Genomic DNA, 20,416 nt, shown 5'->3' on the forward strand with positions numbered 1-20,416 from the left:
GTGCATGTGTGTGTGTGTGTGCGTGTGCATGTGTGTGTGTGCATGTCTGTGTTTGTGTATGTGTCTGTGTGTGTGTGTGCATGTGTGTATGTGTGTGTGTGTGTGTGTGTGTTTGTGTATGTATGTGTGCATGTCTATATTGTATCAGAGAGACGGGGCAGAGCATGCAGCGAATGTGAGTGAGAGATTGTGGGAATGTGAAAGTGAGCATCATTGTATGTGTGGGAGAAAGGTGTGCAAGAGATAAAATGTTTGTGTCTTTGAGCGTGGGAAGCAGACAAGAGAATGTTTAAGTGTGTTTGTGAAAGTTCGCTTGCATGTGGAATTGGGAGTGTATGCGTCTTTGTGTGAGTGTGAGAGGGAATTAGACTCTGTGTTTTGCCATTGTTTGTGTGTCTCTGTCTAAGTGTGAGCGAGGGGGCTCGTGTATCTGTGTGTGTGGGAATGAGAAATTCGGTTTGTTCTTTTGTTGGAATTAGGAAATGAGTGAGTTGCAGAGAAAGTTTGAGTGTGGCTGTAACTGGGAGAGGGTGAGTGTCTGGATTGTTCGTGTGCATCTGTCTGAGTCAGAGAATGAGTGATTGCGTGTGGGTGAGAGAGAGAGTGAGTGTGTGCGCGGGTGTATGTATTTGGTGGGAGGGGTTGGACAGTGTAAGTTTATACTGTAGTGGGTCTGTGACTGTGACTGCGGGCGGGTGCGAGGGAATGAGTGTGTTTGTGGCAGCTGAGTGACAGAGTATGACTCGAAGTTGTTTGATGAGTTAGTGAGGGTGTGAGAATTGGGCAGTACGAGTCGTTGGTGTTCACTGTGTTTTCTAAATGCAAAGCAGCGCAAACTGTTGCCAATGTATGCCGTGGTGGAGAGAGTCAGTGTTGAATGTGTTGCCTATCACTCAACTGGATTGAATCTGTCTTGATGGTGCCAAGCTTCCTGAGTGTTGGTGAAGATGCACACATCCATCAAAAGGATGGTTAACACCGTATTGTCCGGAATTGTTCCTTGGAGATGCTGGACAGGTTTTGGAGATTGGACAGGTGAATTATCATCGGCAGGACACGTGACCTCTGATTGGCTCGTTTCTCCGCAGTAATAATGTGGCTAATATATCTCAGTTTCTGGTCGATTTTAACCCGCCCCCCCCGCTCCCCCCCACCACCACCCCACCGGATCTAGATAGAGATTCAGTGATGGAAATTCTAATGAATACCGAGGGGGTGATGGTTGAATTCGCTGTTTTTGAAGGAAGCCTCTTGCGAGCAGTTCTGTGGTGTGAATTATGTTTTCAAATTTTCAGCCTCACCCTGGATATTGTTCAGGGTTTTCTGCATTCATAAATGGAACTCTTCAGTGTCCATGGAGGCAGAAATGATACTAAGTATGATGAAATCTTCAGGGAACAACCCCAATTCTGATTTCATGATGGGAGGATGGTCAATGATGATGCAGCTGCACCTGGCTGGGATTGGGTCAGTAAATCTGAGGCCCTTCTGCAATAATGTACCTGGACTGACAAGACTGAGGTCCAATATTTCCAACCATCAGACATTGCGTTATGTCGGATCTGCAACATTCTCCCTGAATTCCATTGAATTCAGTTCTGCTTTTGCTGGTGTTCATCCATCCCAAATCAGGTCAACCATAGTCACGGTTACACCCCTGAGTTCACCCACTTCGTCCATTCTTTGGAGGCAATGACTTCAACAGCTCATTTAGCCTTGCAGAACACAAACTATAAGACTGTGAGCAGGTATATGCTGAATAACTGCCGCTGTGTAGCAATAGTCTTGACACCTGCTGCTACATTTATCATAATCCGGACTAGACTGAAGGGGTGTTAATTGACTGGGGTTGATATGTCCTTCCCTTTCTCACCATAAGCAGCTGGGTATGTTGGCAGATTTCCAGCTAAATGCCAGCTGCCATATTTGCTCGGGCCGTGATATGTTCTGCATCATGGAATGTTGATGGAATGCGAGTTTAGTTTACACTTATTAATGTCACAAGTCGGCTTGCATGAACACTGCATTGAAGATACTGTGAAAATCCCCCTCGTCGCCACACTCGGGCACCACTTGGGTACACTGAGGGAGAATTTAGCATGGCCAAAAATACCTAACCATCAGGTTTTTCGTACTGTGTGAGGAAACCGGAGCATCTGGAGGAAACCCATGCAGAAGCAATGAGGGACTGGAAACTCCACACAGACAGAGACCCGAGGCCGGAATCGCCCCAATGTCCCTGGTGCTTTGAGGCAGCAAAGCTGTCGTGCTGCAGGTCACTGCCTGTCACTGTCTTCGGAGTTTACAGTGGCGACAGCCGTTTCTTCTCGTTAGAAGGAGTGAATCTAATTGGTTGAAGAAAATTATATGGGAAACTGGGGACCTCAAGAGAAGTCGGATACGTTTTATCCACACTTTTGGTTGAAGTTTCCTAAACACACTGCAGCCTTTCATCTTGCAATGATGTGCTGATACTGGTGGTGACTCATCCTCCACGAAGATATTGATTTGACCAGCGCCATTGAGGACTGGATCTTCAGGACTGCAACATTTAGATCTGCTCTATTGGTTGTGGTATTGTTTGGCTCTGTCTATCAGTCACTACATGTGCTGTTTGCCAGTCAATTCATCTCGTGTTGCAGCCTCACCGAACTGATATCTCTTTATCTTGCAACATATCTGCTGCAGCTCTCGGTCTGCTGCACCTCCTGTCTGCCCTCCTGCGCTCTCGTTAACCCGAGATGATCCAGGCTTAGTGGGAATGTTGGACCTGCTGTCTTCCGGGCCATGGATTTGAGAACAGTGGTTACAACTGAACAGACCAACTTTCGAAAAAGTGACTCAAATCACATGGAATGGCTGTTTGTCATCGCGTTAAAAGCAGTCCAAACAATGACACAGTTCAAGCAGCCTCGTGTGAAATCCAGCATGGAATCTGCTCGCCGTGCTTTTCACTCGATTTATTGGATCTTTGTTTCCACAACAACGCACGAATGAACCTCAAGTGCCAAATCTTTTTTGATGGGGAATGATACAGAAGAAGAAACACTATCCTGTTTAATTCATTCGGAGAATACTTGACGTCAAATATTTGCAAACAAATAGGGTAGAAAACAATTACTGTTCCTTACCTGAGGGAGGATTAAATTATGAAAATGCAATGAATTGTGGAGCTACCAGATTAGAACATATGAAGGTTCCTGACTTCAGTAGTACACGGAAGAAAAATGTGATCGTGGAAATTTCAGAGCTGTTGACCATAATACTAAACTTTTCCGAGGACTCAGGGTGGTGCCGGAGGATTGCGGAATTACTGATGTTATGCGCTTGGCCACAGCAGGTTTATTGATGAGACCAGCAAATACAGACCAGTGAGTTTAACTTCAGCGGTGCAAAAACTTCCAGAAACAGTTATTCCTGGTGCAATTCCTAGTTAAATGACGAATTGAATGTTGATTAACAAGAGCAGCATGAACATTTAAGGTCGAAACCCTGTTAACTAAGTTGCTGGAGTTCTCCGAAGAGGCAACAGAAATGGTCCATACGGTCAATGCTGTTGCTGTGGTGCACTTGGGCATTTGGAATGCATTCGGTACTATGTACTACAGTAGACAGGTGAGAAAAGTTTTAGTACAGAGAATAAAAAAGAACAGTAGCAACGTGGTTGCATAATTAGCCGATTGATCGGAAAAATAGAGCAATGCTTGATGGACATTTCTCGGGCCGCAGGAAAGTTTGCCGAGGAGTTCACCGAGGGGACAATATTGGAACCTTTGACCTGACTCCATTATATTAATAATCTAAATATTGGTGTGTGGGAACAGTTCAAAAGTTTGCAAATGACAAAACTAGGAGGGATTGCAAGTTGTGAGAAGGACGGTTTAGAAATTCAAAAGGACATAGACAAATTGGTGGATAGTAAAAGCACATGGCAGGCGAAGAACAATGCGGGGAAGTGCGGGTGAGGCATTTTTAAGGGAGCAACATTGGCAGACAATAGAAGTGGTAAAATTAATCTGGAGCACAGGGACAGAGTTACCTTGATATATGAAAATCAGATTAAAGATTGAGGCCGGACAGTGAGACGTTAATAATGCAATGCAGTATTCTGTGCTGAGTTTGGATGGAACACAGAGTGAGAAGACACAAAATGGATTTCAAGCTGGGCATTACAATGGTATGTGAACGAGATTTGTTGTGCTTGAGAATGCAAGCAGCCACGTTTTATAACGACTGTGAGATATGAACATTGGATGTTGTTAAAGTGAAGAGGAGAACATTAACATGGCCAGTTTTTCAGCTCGCAATGGTACAAATGAGGGTTTATGCAGCTGATCGGCTTTTACAGAATGCTGATGGGCTTTGCACAGAGTTGTTAAGAGGCAACATGGGACACGGCTAAGATGAGTATTTGTAAATCTCAAGTTCAAACAGATTCACGGAGGCTGAAAACCGTTTGGTTCCCTGCCAGAATTAGAAGTTGCAAAGGGAACTGAACAGAATCGGTTCAGATTCCAAAAGTTTAACAGGATCAGTAAGAGAGTCTCATGCAGCTGACAAAATGAATTTCTGATGGAGAGACTTACCAGTTAGACCAAAAGCAGCGAGGATTGGATAGTACAGCGTCGCTATCAGATCAAGTATAACACTGACCCGATTGGCTAATGACAAACGGTCATATCTTTCAGAAAGATAGTGAAGCAGAAACGAGAAACTTCTGTTCACTGTTGTACCAGTCCGTTCAAGTGTTCTCAGATTCTGCTCCATTGCTGTACTATTACAAACTATTGTTCTTAGATCGGATCTATCTTCTCCCTTTCGATGTAATAATTGATGTCTCTTAGTGCTGGAGATGATGCAGCTGCTGACACTGCGTGTAAAGCAATAAAGGTGCTCCCTTATGAATGGAAGAGGGAAAGCTCAACTGGGACATGTAATAATCCTTTGAGAATTAACTTAGGCGCTGTCACTGAATAAACAAGTGAATTCAACCTCCTTTATTTCAGCAAAAAAACACATGCGTTCTGATAATGGAAAAAGGCCTGTTCAATGAGCATGTGAAATTTTCCACTTTGACAGGAAGAAGAAAACTAATATCTTATCAGCGAATTCAAAACTCTGATATGCCGAGAGATCTGAGTGTTTTCCTGTATGAACCACAAATGCCCAGTATGCAAATAAAGCGACTGACTGGGAAAGCAAATAGAATGTTATAGTTTATTGCAAAGCGAATTAAACAAATGGTGTAGAGTTTATCATTCATTTGTACAGAGTACACGTGAAACCCCATCGGGAGTGACCTATACAGTTTTTGTAACTGATTTAATGGAAGGTGCAAACACGGTATTTCAGAAAAGGTTTCGCAGGCTCATGCCTGCTATGGGCAGATAGCCTCATGTGGAATGTTTGGACAGGCTCGGCTTGTACCCGCTGTAATTTAGAAGAGTAATGAGTGAATTGATTAAACAGGAAAAGTGTTGGAGGGAATAATTAAAACAGTTCTTCATCTCCAAACAGTCAGGTGCATTATTACCAAGGGCCATATTCTGTCTGGGATACATTTAGTTTGTCACCACAATGTGCGGAAAAATGTGAGTACAGCTCGAATGTTGTGTGCATTTGCGGTCAGCATATTACAAGAAGGCTGTGATCTCAGTAGAATTGGTACAGATAATATTTACACAGCACCTGACTGGAAGTGGAGAGTATGTATATATTTGTTTGAGTACTTGTTGCTTAGACAGTGTTTTTTCCCCTTTGGAAAAGTGGAGGCTCAAGGAAGATTGAATGGTATGTATTATATTCTGATTTGTTGAGACAGCATGGATTTGAAGGATTTCGTTTTGATTAGTGGAGCCGCTAATAACATTGGAAAATAGATGCAGTATATAGTAGTATATAGTTGCACAGTGGCACAAAGTTAGCACTGCTCCCTCACAGCGCCAGGGAGCAAGGTTAATTCAAGCCTTCATGTTCCTGAGTCTGGTTGGGTTTCCCCGGGCGCTCCAGTTTCCTCCCACGGTTCAATGATGTTATGTTATCTTATGTTATTATAGAAACCCAACAGTGCAGAAAGAGGCCATTTGGCCCGTCGAGTCTGCACCGACCACAATCCCACCCAGGCCATACCCCCATGTCCCTACATATTTACCCGCTAATCCCTCTAACCTACGCATCTCAGGACACGAAGGGGCAATTTTTATTTTAGCATGGCCAATCAAGCTAACCCGCGCATCTTTGGACTGTGGGAGGAAACCGGAGCACCCGGAGGAAACCCACGCAGACACGAGGAGAATGTACAAACTCCACACAGACAGTGACCCAAGCTGGGAATCGACCCCAGGTCGCTGGCGCTGTGAATCAGCAGTGCTAACCACTGTGCTACCGTGCCGCCCCTTCCTGTGTGTTGCCTCTTCATATATCGAATCCCAATAGTGCAGAAGAGGCCATCTGGCACTTCATGAGTCTACTTACTGTCTGACATTTTATCTCACACAGACAGTCTGCACCGTCCTACACTTGTAATCCCACACATTTGCCATTAGTGATCCCAAATAACCTATACATTTTTTTTAAAATCATGTTTAAAGTTTATTTTGAAGTGTTTCAGGTCGGCTTTCATTAACAATGCAATGAAGTTACTGCGGACATTCCTTAGCCGCCATATTCTGGTGGATCATCGAGAGGATCCGACACCGACACAGGAGAATGTGCAGTCTCCACACAGACAGTCACCGAACCCTGGAATCGAATTCGGGTTCCTGCTGCAATCTTTCGGCTGTGAGGCAACAATGCTAGCCACTGTGCCACGGTGCCGCTCCCGGGATACTCTTGGGGCAATAATGGCAATTGATCATGTACAATCCACCTAACCTCCGAATCTTTAGACTGGAGAACCCAGAGGAAACCGCACAGGTATGGGCAGATGATGCAAATTCCACACAATCACCCGAGACTGGAGTTGAACACGGATCCCTGGAGCTGTGAAGCAGCAGTGCGAGCCACCATGCCACCATGCAGTCGCTTTGAAGATGCTGCCTTTTCCTCACATTGAGTGTACCTGTGGAGTCACATTACCACAGTGCAACACTGGATTTCAAACAGAACCTGGAAAAAATAGATATCTGGAAGGTGCTATGGGATAAAATCAGAAGCATACTTCATTACAAAGACAATTAGTAACCTCTTGGCCAATGAACTATGGAGGAGAAAATGCCAAGAACAGGATCAGTATGACGTACGAAATGAAGAGTCGACTGGCTGTAGCTTGAACACAGGGCTACTGCATGCCAAATCGGGAATAAGCATGGTGGGGAATGTGATCCGACAACAAATGGAGAGGATCAAGTCGAGAATAGTGGGGAAAAATAAGCAATCGGCGTTAGGTGGAGGTGCGCCCTATTTCCCCATTGAAACCAAGCATGCTGAATGGAATGCTGCACTCTCATCGGTTCTATTATAATGGTGTCTGCTCTGCGGAATTGAATATACTGAGGGAGAAATGAACTGCTGGGTGTTCGGTGCAGAGGAACTGGAACAATATAGGAGGGCGAGGTTTGAGAGAGTGCTGCTCTTTTTGAGGCCCAGTACTAGCGGAACGCCAGGCGAGAGCATTGTCGGTTTTGAGGGAGTGAAACATTGCCCGGTTCTGAGTAATGAGTGGTCTTCAGACAGAAGTCCGCTTTCAGGGCGCACTATATTGTAAAATACAAATCTGCCGTTACTTGGTGAAAACTCCACAGGAAAATCTCAACCATTCAGAGGCCACTTCTCAACTGCCGTCCCACTGAACAATTTCACATTTACCGTGGCTCACCTCGTCCAAATGAAAAGTATGGTTGTTGGTATCTATAGGAACCATGTGGTATTTGGATAATGCCTTGTTCCCATCCTTCTCCAGGGCTTCCCAATGGACTTTTACCACTCGAAAGACGACAGTTTTTATGCCGCTTCATGTTCTCGCCGAGACAGAAAATATTTAGCAACTTCGCTTCCAATTTCCACCCCTTTATCACATTCAAATAGTCCGCCCCTGATATTTGCCTTCCCTTCCATGATCTCGATGTCTCCATATCTGGTGACAGACTGTCCACTAATATATATTGAACTGCCAACAACTCCCACAGTAACTGCGACTTCAGCTCTTCACACACCCACATGCTGTAATGACTCCATCCTATTCTCTCAGTTGCTTTGCCTCCATTGCATCATTTCTGACGATTCCACTTTCGAAAAGGGCACTGCAGGCATCACTTCCATTCCCAGCCATTGAGCATGACACAGCTATTAATCTTGTCCGACCCATGTCCAGTGCCTCTGTTCTCACCCTTGTCCCTTACTCTCAAAGCCAGGGTGGCGTCGCCTGTCCTTATCTTACACACCAACGGCCTTCAGCTTCAGTGTTTTAACGTCCACCATTTCTACAAACTCCAACATAAAGCCAGTAACAAACACATCTGACTCACGCCAACTGTTAGCACTCCACGGTGACTCTTAATGCCGCGATACCCGGGTCCTCGCCTCCACCATCCCCAAATCCTCACCCACATCACACGTTACCTTCCATGCAATCGCGGAAGATGCAACATCTTCATCTTTACTTCAACCTGCTTACCACCCAAGGAACTATACATGGATTTTTTTTAATGTGAAGCAGCAGTTGATGTGCAACCATCTTTAATCTGGTGTCTCGCACTCGCTGCTCCAAATGTGTTAACCTATTTGCTGGAGAAATTAAACACAGGCTGTGTGAAGCCTTTTCAGAACACCTTTGCTCCATGTGCAAGCAGAACCCAGACCTCGCTGTCGCTAGCTATTTCCACTCTCCATCCTGCTCTCATTTGCACATGTTAGCCGTTGGCCTGTTACAATCTTCCAGTGAAGCCCAACGTAATTGGAAAGAACAGCATCTCATCTTCAAGTTAGGCATTATACAGCCTTATGGGCTTGACATCGAGTTCAATCATTTCAGACTATGAACTCTCTCTTGGATGATCTTGAAACGTTCGCTCTATTCTCTGCACAGAGATGCTGTCAGAGCAGCTGATGTCACTGAATGTCCTTCACAGAAGGGTTTTTGCCGTCCTTACCCGTTCTGCCCTACATGTGGCTCGAGAGCCACCGCAATGTGTTGGACTCTCAACTGATTTCTGAAATGGCCCAGCAAGTAACTCAGTTGAAGTACAAATCGTGATGGGCAATTAATGCTGGACGTTTAGCAACGTCCATGTCCCACCAATGAACAAAATAAAGAATGCAAGCTGGATTGTTCACGGGTCAACATTAGAGACAAACTGGTATTAGGTGCCACATTCGTGTTCGTGTTAGGCTGGGGAGGGTAACCTGTTGAGTGGAACAGCTGTTAACACCAATAAAAATTAACTCATATAGCGTCTTAATGTAAAGAAAAATCTTTCCAAAATTCTTCGCTCATGCAATCTAATACGAAAGCTGCCAAGTGAAGATTTTGAACCGATGGTTGAAAACATGGTCAAGGAATTCTAGGGAGTTTCATGAAGGAGGAAAACTGAATAGAGAGGTATGGGCTTGTTGGGAGGGGATTCCCTGGATCTCATTCCAGGAACATCAATGGACAGTCTCAGGTAGTGCAGCAAGGAAAATTGAAAAAGAACCATCATTTGTTATTTCAGACAGTAAGACATACACCCATGTGAAGTGGGAGCAGGAGCAAACTATTCGGCCGTTGGATCCTAATGCCACCATTCAAAAAATATATCTGAGCGATGGGACACGGAACGTGACCGGGAGATGGGATACTGAGTGGAGACAGAGTAGGTGGTGATCGACAACTCTCAGCACGGATTCGTGAAGGGCAAGTCGTGCCTCACAAAAATGATTGAATATTTTGAGGAGGTAACTAGGTGTGTTGATGAAGGTAGGGCAGTTGATGTCATATACATGGATTTTAGTAAGGCGTCTGATAAGGTCCCCATGGTCGGCTTATGATGAAAATGAGGAGGCGTGGGATAGAGGGAAAGTTGGCCGATTGGATAGGTAACTGGCTGTCTGATCGAAGACAGAGGGTGGTGGTCGATGGAAAATTTTTCGGATTGGAGACAGGTTGCTAGCGGAGTGCCACAGGGATCAGTGCTTGGTCCTCTGCTCTTTGTGATTTTCATTAATGACTTAGAGGAGGGGGCTGAAGGGTGGATCAGTAAATTTGCTGATGACACCAAGATTGGTGGAGTAGTGGATGAGGTGGAGGGCTGTTGTAGGCTGCAAAGAGACATAGATAGGATGCGAAGCTGGGCTGAAAAATGGCAAATGAAGTTTAACCCTGATAAATGTGAGGTGATTCATTTTGGTAGGACTAATTTAAATGTGGATTACAGGGTCAAAGGTAGGGTTCTGAAGACTGTGGAGGAACAGAGAGATCTTGGGGTCCATATCCACAGATCTCTAAAGGTTGCCACTCAAGTGGATAGAGCTGTGAAGAAGGCCTATAGTGTGTTAGCTTTTATTAACAGGGGGTTGGAGTTTAAGAGCCATGGGGTTATGCTGCAACTGTACAGGACCTTGGTGAGACCACATTTGGAATATTGTGTGCAGTTCTGGTCACCTCACTATAAGAAGGATGTGGAAGCGCTGGAAAGAGTGCACAGGAGATTTACCAGGATGCTGCCTGCTTTGGAGGGTAGGTCTTATGAGGAAAGATTGAGGGAGCTAGGGCTGTTCTCTCTGGAGCGGAGGAGGCTGAGGGGAGTCTTAATAGAGGTTTATAAAATGATGAAGGGGATAGATAGAGTGAACGTTCAAAGACTATTTCCTCGGGTGGATGGAGCTATTACAAGGGGGCATCACTATCGGGTTCGTGGTGGGAGATATAGGAAGGATATCAGAGGTAGGTTCTTTACGCAGAGAGTGGTTGGGGTGTGGAATGGACTGCCTGCAGTGATAGTGGAGTCAGACACTTCAGGAACATTTAAGCGGTTATTGGATAGGCACATGGAGCACACCAGGATGATAGGGAGTTCGGTGGCTTGATCTTGGTTTCAGATAAAGCTCGGCACAACATCGTGGGCCGAAGGGCCTGTTCTGTGCTGTACTGTTCCATGTTCTAAATATTGGGCTGGAATTATAGAATCCACACAGTGCAGACGGAGGCCTTTCGGGCCATCGACCCTTCACCGACAAGTTGATTGGGGAGGCGATGGCTTAGTGGTTATATCGCCAAGCAATGAAACCAAAAACTCAACTAATGCTCCGGGGATGCGGGTTGGAATCCCGCTACAGCAGATAGTGCAATCTTAATTCAATAAAGATAGCTGGAATTAAGAATCTACTGATCGCCATGAAACCATTGTCGACTGTCAACACAAAAACAATTATCTCGTTCACTAATGTCATTAGGGGAAGAAAATCTGCCGTCTGTACTGGTCTGGCCTACATGAGGTTGAATCTCAACTGCCCTCTAAAATGGGCTCGCAAACCACCCAATTCCAGTGCAACTGGAATGGGTAACAAATGTTGGCCAGCCAGCGACGCCCATGTCTCACGAATGAAGTAAAATAAAGTCATCACCGAGGTCATATCCCCGTAACTACTCACATTTACCCTGCTGGTTCCCCTTCTACGAAGGAATAATTTACCATGGCCAGTACGCACAACCTGCACATTTCAGACAGTACGGGGCAATATTTACCATGGCCAATCAATGTAACCTTCACATTTTTGGACTGTGGTCGAAAACGGGGGCTTCCGGAGGAAACCCATGCCGGTGGGCGCCTGGGGCAGGAAGAGAACATGCAAACTCCACACAGGCAATCATCTGAGGCTGGAATCGAACCTGGCTCCAGGCCAGTGGAGCAGAAGTGCCACCAGGAGATACGAGTCAAATTTAATTTTGCATTCTGCGAGTTAAGTCAAAATTTCCTTTCTTTTACATTTCAGGGCAATACTATGGGGATGTTCATGGAAATCGCAAAACTTTATGAGTCAGAGGGTAATGTTTAGGAAGCAGTACACAGTTATAGAAGAGGCAGGGGGAGAGAGAGCCTTTTCACAAAAGGGCACAGCAGAAATGTTGCACTGAGGCCAGAAGCCAGATGGTGAAAAAATAAAAACATTTCCTGTGTTGAGCCAAAATCCTTTCCCAAGTCCTGGCCACTTAAACCGTACAGTGTGATTGTCATTGTCTAGATTTGACAATAGATTTAGGATTGCTGTTTTGGAAACAGACGGCTCTCAGTCGAGTTCAGGGTTAGAGGTAAAATGATGTGTTTGGGTTTGCAGGCTGTGAGGAGCGACAGTCTTATTAATTTTCTGCAGCATAAGATTGCTTCTTTGTGATGAATTATTGTCCTTGTACTTTGATAAATGATTTTATTTTATTTGAAGGCAGATGAGTTTTGAGTTCGCATTATTTCTGCAAACGTTTTTCACTCGTAATCCAAAAAAAAACATGAACCCGTGTTTCTACTTGGAACAGACTTGAACATAGTTCCCCGAGCTCATCTGTGTGTGCGTGTGTGTTTGTATGTGTGTGTGTGTCAGCTTCAAAGCTGAATGTTCACAGAGGGGGATGCACAAATGCAGTTTTCAGCATGGCTTTTATTGGGAGCTGTTCAGTGCAAGGATGATGCCGGATTGATCTCTGTGGGTGTGATCTTTAGCCAGGAGCTGGAAGACGTTATGCATTGAGCTGCACTGGAGCACCTGTGGGACACATGAAGCTATTCAATTAAATTAAAAAACACACTCTGTAAGGTAGGTGAAATTATATTCTGAAGGCCCTGTGCTTTCTTCTCTCAAACGATAATACAGCTGTCCAACATTGGAATACCTGAACTGATAGAATATTGCACAAGTGGATAATCTGAAGCTCTGTGTTACCGAATCAAAACATCCCTCCCTCTGCATCTGCAGTTCTTCAGTGAATCGACAAGATTACATGATTGGAGGATCTTGCAGAAACGAAGGGGAACGTTTGGCCCCTTTATTGCCATCGTCTGCACGTTCTCCCCAATGATCCATTCATTTACGCTTCGAATATGTATCCAGTACCAGTTGAAGCAGTCATTATTCAATTCTTCTCCAAAAGAAAGGAAATTAAATGTCCCTCATCTGAATGCTGGTTATTGGGCTAACGGCTATCAGTGCCTAATAGAAAACGTAATAAAATAGGACTGGGCCATGCACCCCGTCGAGAGTGCAATCCCATTCATCCCATCTTCGTATTATTCTGACCATAGTGTATCCTAGTTATTATTCCACTTTACTACCTGTTCACCATCATGCCCGACTGCTGCATATTCCACTATTCTGTGTATCATAGGCTTGGGAATACTCAATGACAGCCTCAATCATGAAGTTAACAAAAATCAGCACCTCCAAAGAGAAACTGTTCCTCCTGGTCTCAGCCTCAAATCAACCACCCATTAACGGAAATTAACGCCTCATTGTTCAAGATTTCCTCACGAGGCAAATGTTCTATTGATTTCAAATCTCTTAAGTCTCATCTAGTTTATGTTTGATTTATATTTGCTAGAATATTGCGCACGGGGTGGCATGATGGCACAGCGGTAAGCATTGCTACCTCACAGAGGCAGAGACTCCGGTTCGATTCCAGACTTGGGTCACTGTCTGTGTGGAATTGGCCCGTTCCGCACGTGTATGCGTGGCTTTCTTTCGGGCACTTTGGTTTGCTTCCACAGTCCAATGGTAAGCAGCTTAGGTGGATTGGCCATGCCACATTTTCCTTCACTGTCCGAAAATGTGTCAGTTCGGTGGGTTGGCCATGTTGAATTATTCCTCAGGGTCCAAAGGTATATCGGTAAAATGGATTGTCCATGCTAACTTGTTCATTAGTGTCCAAAGATGTGTAGATTAGATGGATTGGCAATCCTAAAGTGCACCTTAGTGTCCAAAAATACCCAGTCTGGTGGGTTGGCCATGCTAGATTATTCCTCAGGGTCCAAAAATATATCAGTTAGGTGGACAGGCCTTGCTAAATTGCCCCGTAGTATCCAAAGATGTGTAGATTATTTAGATTGGCAGTCCTAAAGTGTCACTTAGTATCCATAAATATGTCAGGTGTTTTGACCATGCTAAATTATTCCTCAGGGTCCAAAGATGTCTAGGTTAGATGGATTGACTGTGTTAAATGTGGGGCTCCAGTGGATGGATCTTTCGTAAAGTCGGTGCAGATGCGGGGACTCTAATGGACAGAAGAATGTTTTTTTCCGCATGTCAAATATCGCAAATATTTGGGAGCATTCTGGTCAATGTTAGTTTAATATTTCCCAGCTTTTCGTTCCCGCCCAGTGGCTACTCGCGATTTCTGTGCACAGAATCTTCATTCGGCTGCCCGAACCTCCCACTGTCTTTTCATGCAAGAAAAAATACACGATTGTTCCACTCGATTAGGTAAGAGCGAATAACCTCGCAATATCTGAAATTAAAATTCTCACTCTTTTTCCTGAATAAAAATGTACACTGCTGCTTACCTTCACTGTGGTCGTGGAATATTATTAGATGCTGCAATAGGGCTTTGAGGCTTGGTGCGTCAAGTTGATCAAGGACGTTACAGATGACTTCACCAGGATTATCTTCCATGTCAGCCGGTGTTGCTGCAAATGTACAAAACAAGAATGTGACTTCGATGCTGGGTTAATGTTTTTGCAACACAGCATTAACGAACATTCATAATGACACTCTTGTAATAACATTTGTTACAAGTCAGGTTGGATATTTCAAGTTGTTCTCTGACGCTCGCCTGACCTGTGAGGTTTTACGTTGAACTTGGCTGGGATGAGAATGAGAGGTTTCACTCCAAGGGTAATTCAACTGATCCACAGGGATCTTTAATCAAAAGCAAAGTTTAATTAAGAATATTGTTGACATGTCTATGAATAACAAAGAACAAAAAAATTACAGCACAGGAGCAGGCCGTAATTTTCTTTGTTCTTTCTTCTTAAGCCACTTAAGAGGGAAATCAGGAGGGCTAAAAGAAGACATGAGGTTGCTTTGGTAGACAGAGTGAAGGAAAATCCAAAGAGCTTCTATAGGTATGTTAGGAGCAAAAGGATAGTGAGGGATAAATTTGGTCCTGTTGAAGACCAGAGTGGTAGACTGTGTATGGAACCAAAAGAGATGGGGGAGATCCTAAAAGGTTTTTTTGCATCCGTATTTACTGAGGAAACGGGCATGGAGTCTACGGAAATAGGGCAAACTGGTACGGAGGTCATGGAACCTTTACAGATTAAAGGGGAGGAGGTGCTCGCTGTCTTGAGGCAAATCAGAGTGGATAAATCCCCAGGACCGGACAGGGTATTCCCACAGACCTTGAGGGAAGCTAGTGTTGAACTTGCAGGGGCCCTGGTAGACATATTTAAAATGTCAGTCTTCACGGGGGAGGTGCCGGATGATTGGAGGGTGGCTCATGTTGTTCCGTTGTTTAAAAAAGGTTCCAAAAGAAATCCGGGAAATTATAGGCCAGTAGGTTTGACCCCGATGGTGGGCAAGTTATTGGAAGGTGTGATAAGGGATAGGATCTACAAATATTTGCATAGACAGGGACTTATTAGGGAGAGTCAACATGGTTTTGTGCGTGGTAGGTCATGTTTGACCAATCTATTAGAGCTTTTCGAGGAGGTTACCAGGAAAGTGGATGAAGGGAAGGCGGTGGATGTTGTCGACCTGGAATTCAGCAAGGCCTTCGACAAGGTCCCTCATGGGAGGTTAGTTAGGAAGGTTCAGTCGCTAGGTATACATGGGGAGGTAGTAAATTGGATTAGACACTGGCTCAATGGAAGGAGCCAGAGAGTGGCCGTGGAGAATTGCTTCTCTGAGTGGAGGCCTGTGACTAGTGGTGTGCCGCAGGGATCGGTGTTGGGTCCATTGTTGTTTGTCATCTATATCAATGATCTGGATGATAATGTGGTAAATTGGATCAGCAAGTTTGCTGATGATACAAAGATTGGAGGTGTAGTGGACAGTGAGGAAGGTTTTCAAAGCTTGCAGAGGGATTTGGACCAACTAGAAAAATGGGCTGAAAAATTGCAAATGGAATTTAACGCAGACAAGTGTGAGATATTGCACTTTGGAAGGACAAACCAAAGTAGAACGTATAGGGTAAATGGTAGGACTCTCAAGAGTGCAGTTGCACAGAGGGATCTGGGAATACAGGTACAGAATTCCCTAAAAGTAACGTCACAGGTGGATAGGGTCGTAAAGAGTGCCTTTGGTACATTGGCCTTAATAAATCGGAGTATCGAGTATAAAAGTTGGAGTGTTATGGTCAGGTTATATAAGGCATTGGTGAGATCAAATTTGGAGTATTGTGTACAGTTCTGGTCACCTAGTTACAGGAAGGATGTAAATAAGGCTGAAAGAGTACAGAGAAGGTTCACAAGGATGTTGCCGGGACTTGAGAAGCAGAGTTACAGAGAGAGATTGAATAGGTTGGGACTTTATTCCCTAGAGCGTCGAAGATTGAGGGGAGATTTGATCGAGGTGTATAAGATTTTGATGGGTCTCGATAGAGTGAATGCAAGGAGGATTTTTCCGCTGAGGCTCGGGGAGAAAAAAACCAGAGGGCATGGGTTAAGGGTGAAAGGAGAAAAGTTGAAAGGGAATATTAGGAGGGGGGGGGGGGGCTTCTTCACGCAGACAGTGGTGGGAGTGTGGAATGAGCTGCCGGATAACGTGGTAAATGTGGTAAAATTTAAGAAAAACTTGGACGGGTTCATGGATGAGAGGGGTGTGGAGGGATATGGTCCAAGTGCAGGTCAGTGGGACTAGGCAAAAAATGGTTCGGCACAGACAAGAAGGGCCAAAAGGCCTGTTTCTGAGCTGTAATTTTCTATGTTTCTATGGTTCTTTGTACACATGTCAGCAACATTCTTAACTAAACGTTGGTAAGACAATAAGCAAGAACTTTTAACAATTGCAGACAAGAAACTCAACAAACACGATAATGTGTAAATCTTAAGGAACATCTCTAATGTGTTCTAACCAAAGCCAGATCCAAGCCACAAAACCTTCCACATCAGCACGATGCAGCATAGGTTAAATGCCCACTTATTACACGATTGCAGCCTCCTGGAATTAATGCTGAAAATCTCCTGTGAAGAAACTCAGAAGAGTTTTCCGAATCTGTTTCCCGAAACACAGCTTCTTTAAGGCAGCTTGGCAATAAGGCTCTCCCTCAGCTAATTGATAATAATTTCAGAACAAAACAAAGAAAATAATAGGGAGAGAGAGAGAGAGACTGATTCTTCGCTTGCTGCTAATCAACGTCCAAAAGCGCCCCCCAAAACGAAATCAAAACCCCATCACCTGACTACCACAACTTCAACCACCGCCCCCCGCCCCCCCCCCCCCCCCCCGCAACTACATCGCTGAGGTTGTAAGCTGCATGATTTTTTTGAAAAATCCCTTCGGAATGGAACACTCACATGACACTTTGAAGGTGACTTTTTGTGATTTCAACTGATGAACATTTTATTGTGAACAATATTTCTGTGTGTAGATGCGATTGTCTACAGAAATACCACACCCTCCAATCTATTCTACTCCTTGGATTGAACTGCGGTTCCTCACCCAACTTCGGGACGGGCACCTTTGCCCCCAATTGATGGGTTTCCCACATTGCCTCTCCATAGGATCCGGCCCGATAACGTAGCCCTCGCAGAACGCCCCATTAAAGAGGCCATGCCACCACAACTTTTACCACATTAAATTGTCGCAAATTTGATTCACAGGCATGTCATCAGACTGCACTCGAAGCGGACTGACATGAGGAGAATCTAATGAATAATAGCGTGAGATTATTCAAAGTGGTCATCGTTTATTGACACATTACATGAGTAGCCAGAGATACAGATGTGGCACAGTGGTTAGCAATGCTGACGCACAGTGCCAGGGACCCATATTCTGATATGCTGGAGGAGCGCTTGGTAATAACGACATTTACTTGTCCACCTGGATTGACACCATTGCTGCTGCACCCCCTACGGATTTTGCTGCTAATTAACAGCAGCATTTAATAATTTGTATAATCACAATGAACATTAAGATAATCCTGAAGAAAAACGCTAGCTCGTGCATGATGTTTGATCCCCAAGAACCCATCCAGCCAGTTGCCCAGTCCCGCAAGGGAAATGAAGTTGGTTGGTTAAGTTTTTCGACGTAATTTCGAATGTGTGTGACCAAATTGATTCTCCTTTCTGAAGTGTCAGGTATGTGTGTGCAACACTTTGATCCAATCAAAGCACACATTAGCTGCTAAAATGAAGACTCGTGCCATCCAATTCTGTAGGACAACAGTGCGCATTGCAACCATCCCATCACAATGAGAGCTGCAGCAGTAACATTGGCAACCTGTTTCAAAATCGACTTTACAGCTTCAATGTCAATTACCATTCTTTCATATGCAAACGGGGGCATCAGTATACCAACGGAATTGTGTATTCTCATCAGGGCACGTCGATCTCTTCCAGGCGAAAGCCGATAAGAATGAGACATATATGGAATTACATATCCAAGGAAACATTAACCTTTCCATCCAATAGGTAGCTATGGATATTCCTTGTTCCCAAAAAGTTCAGTAAGTGCCATTGAGGGTCGGATAAATGGCTTTACCCTTAAAGCAATATGGAATGCTGCAGAACGGATCGTTACTGAGTGGATTCATAAAAAGAAATGGCTGGTTACTTCTGCTTAGTGTTGAAAATTCCTTGTGCCCAAGTTCACACCATGGCCTTTTTTCATTCTTCACAGGCAATATTCCTTTTGTTTTTGATTCTGCTTTATTTAAAATAAAGTTGGGTGCTGGACTGGATGTGTTAAAAACCACGTAGATTTCAGCATTCTCTATCAATCCTGACAAATGATAGCCTCATCGAAAACCCACAACCAAGATAACTCACGGCCCACTTTAATATCCAATGAAGTTTGAAAGATTATGGTCGGACCCTCTGCTGTTTCCGTCTTTCCATCTCACCCTGACCCTTGCCATCCCATGCAGACCGAGTTACTGTTGTATTTTGTGACATGAAACGTGCTGGATTGAACGGGGTTAACTGAAGCTGTTTGTAAATCCATGGAGACTGACTGTGATTAACGTCAGTCTCCATGGATCCGGGCTGTGTCACTGGAGGTTTTCCTTCTTCTATTAATATTGGATTCCGTTCAGTGTGTTCTACCATAGAGTCAGCGGGAGCGACAACTCGGACACTGACCGAGATCATCAGTTGCAGAGACAGTGGGAGCAGAGATCAGAATCTGAGAACAATGGACTGGAACGTTTTGACAATGGATCAGAATTTGGGAACGGTGCATCGGAACATTCCACCCGCACCACCCTCACCGCCTTTTTATTTATATATTAGTGGCACTTTCACCGAGGGTCTTTATTTCATGACAAGTGAAGGATTTCATAGGCTACCATTGTCATCCCGGATTCAATATGTACTCTACTTTGTTCAAGGATTTTACTATCCCATTCTGGTTATGATTGGTGTCCCTGGTAAGTGTCAAGTCCAGTACTTACTTCTGTAAACCCTATTTAACTTTATTCCTCATCTTGTCATTTGTTCTGAAATGCTGCTGTTGTTACCGTTGCTGTTCTGTTTCTATATCATTTCATGAACACGACACAACAGTAAAAACTGTTTCAGTGTATTTGATGGCTCAGACTATCTAAATTTCTCCATTGTGGTATCTGGTAAGCCTCTATATCAGCGATTATATTTGTAAACTATCTTTCAATGTATTACTGTCTTTGTTATTTGAGTTATGCGAACATGGACATTGACTTCAATAGCTCTCCCAATCTCTTTTCCCAATTTAGTGACACCAACCCTGTACCTCAGGCTCGTTCAGACTTATGGCAACCTTTAATAACTATTTCACCCTGAACTTATATCTGACCCCCTATCCTCTCCATCATTAATCCTGTTACTGTAACCTCCAGAATATTATACTCTGGCTCCCCCAGCTGTCATTGTGAATTCCAGACACAACTATTCCAATTCTCTGATGACCAGCCTCCCAGTTACAAAGTTGTTGAACCCAAGCACATCTGTTGTCCATGTCCCAACTCTCACCAAATCCCATTTACCCATCATTCGTGTGCTCACTGACTTCTGTCACCAGCTGCTCTGGAAAAGCCTCAGGTTACTCACTCACCTGATCAAATCTCTCCATGATTCTTCATCTGATTCCCCCATTCTCTATCCATTTCACAAAATGTCTCTGTTTGTTCACAGTCATACAGTACCTGAAAATAGCCACTTCACACAATCTTCCCTTCCCCAGTCCCACACCATATCTCTCCCTGACAGCAATGTTCTCTGCTACAGCCCCTCTTGGACCCATGATATGGAAGTCTAGATCCACATACAGAGCAACCACACTACTGGTCTGCTCCATTGTCATGATGCGGAGATGCTGG

Source organism: Mustelus asterias (genome assembly GCF_964213995.1).
Source record: "Mustelus asterias chromosome 26 unlocalized genomic scaffold, sMusAst1.hap1.1 SUPER_26_unloc_20, whole genome shotgun sequence".
In the NCBI taxonomy this organism is placed as follows: Eukaryota; Metazoa; Chordata; class Chondrichthyes; order Carcharhiniformes; family Triakidae; genus Mustelus; species Mustelus asterias.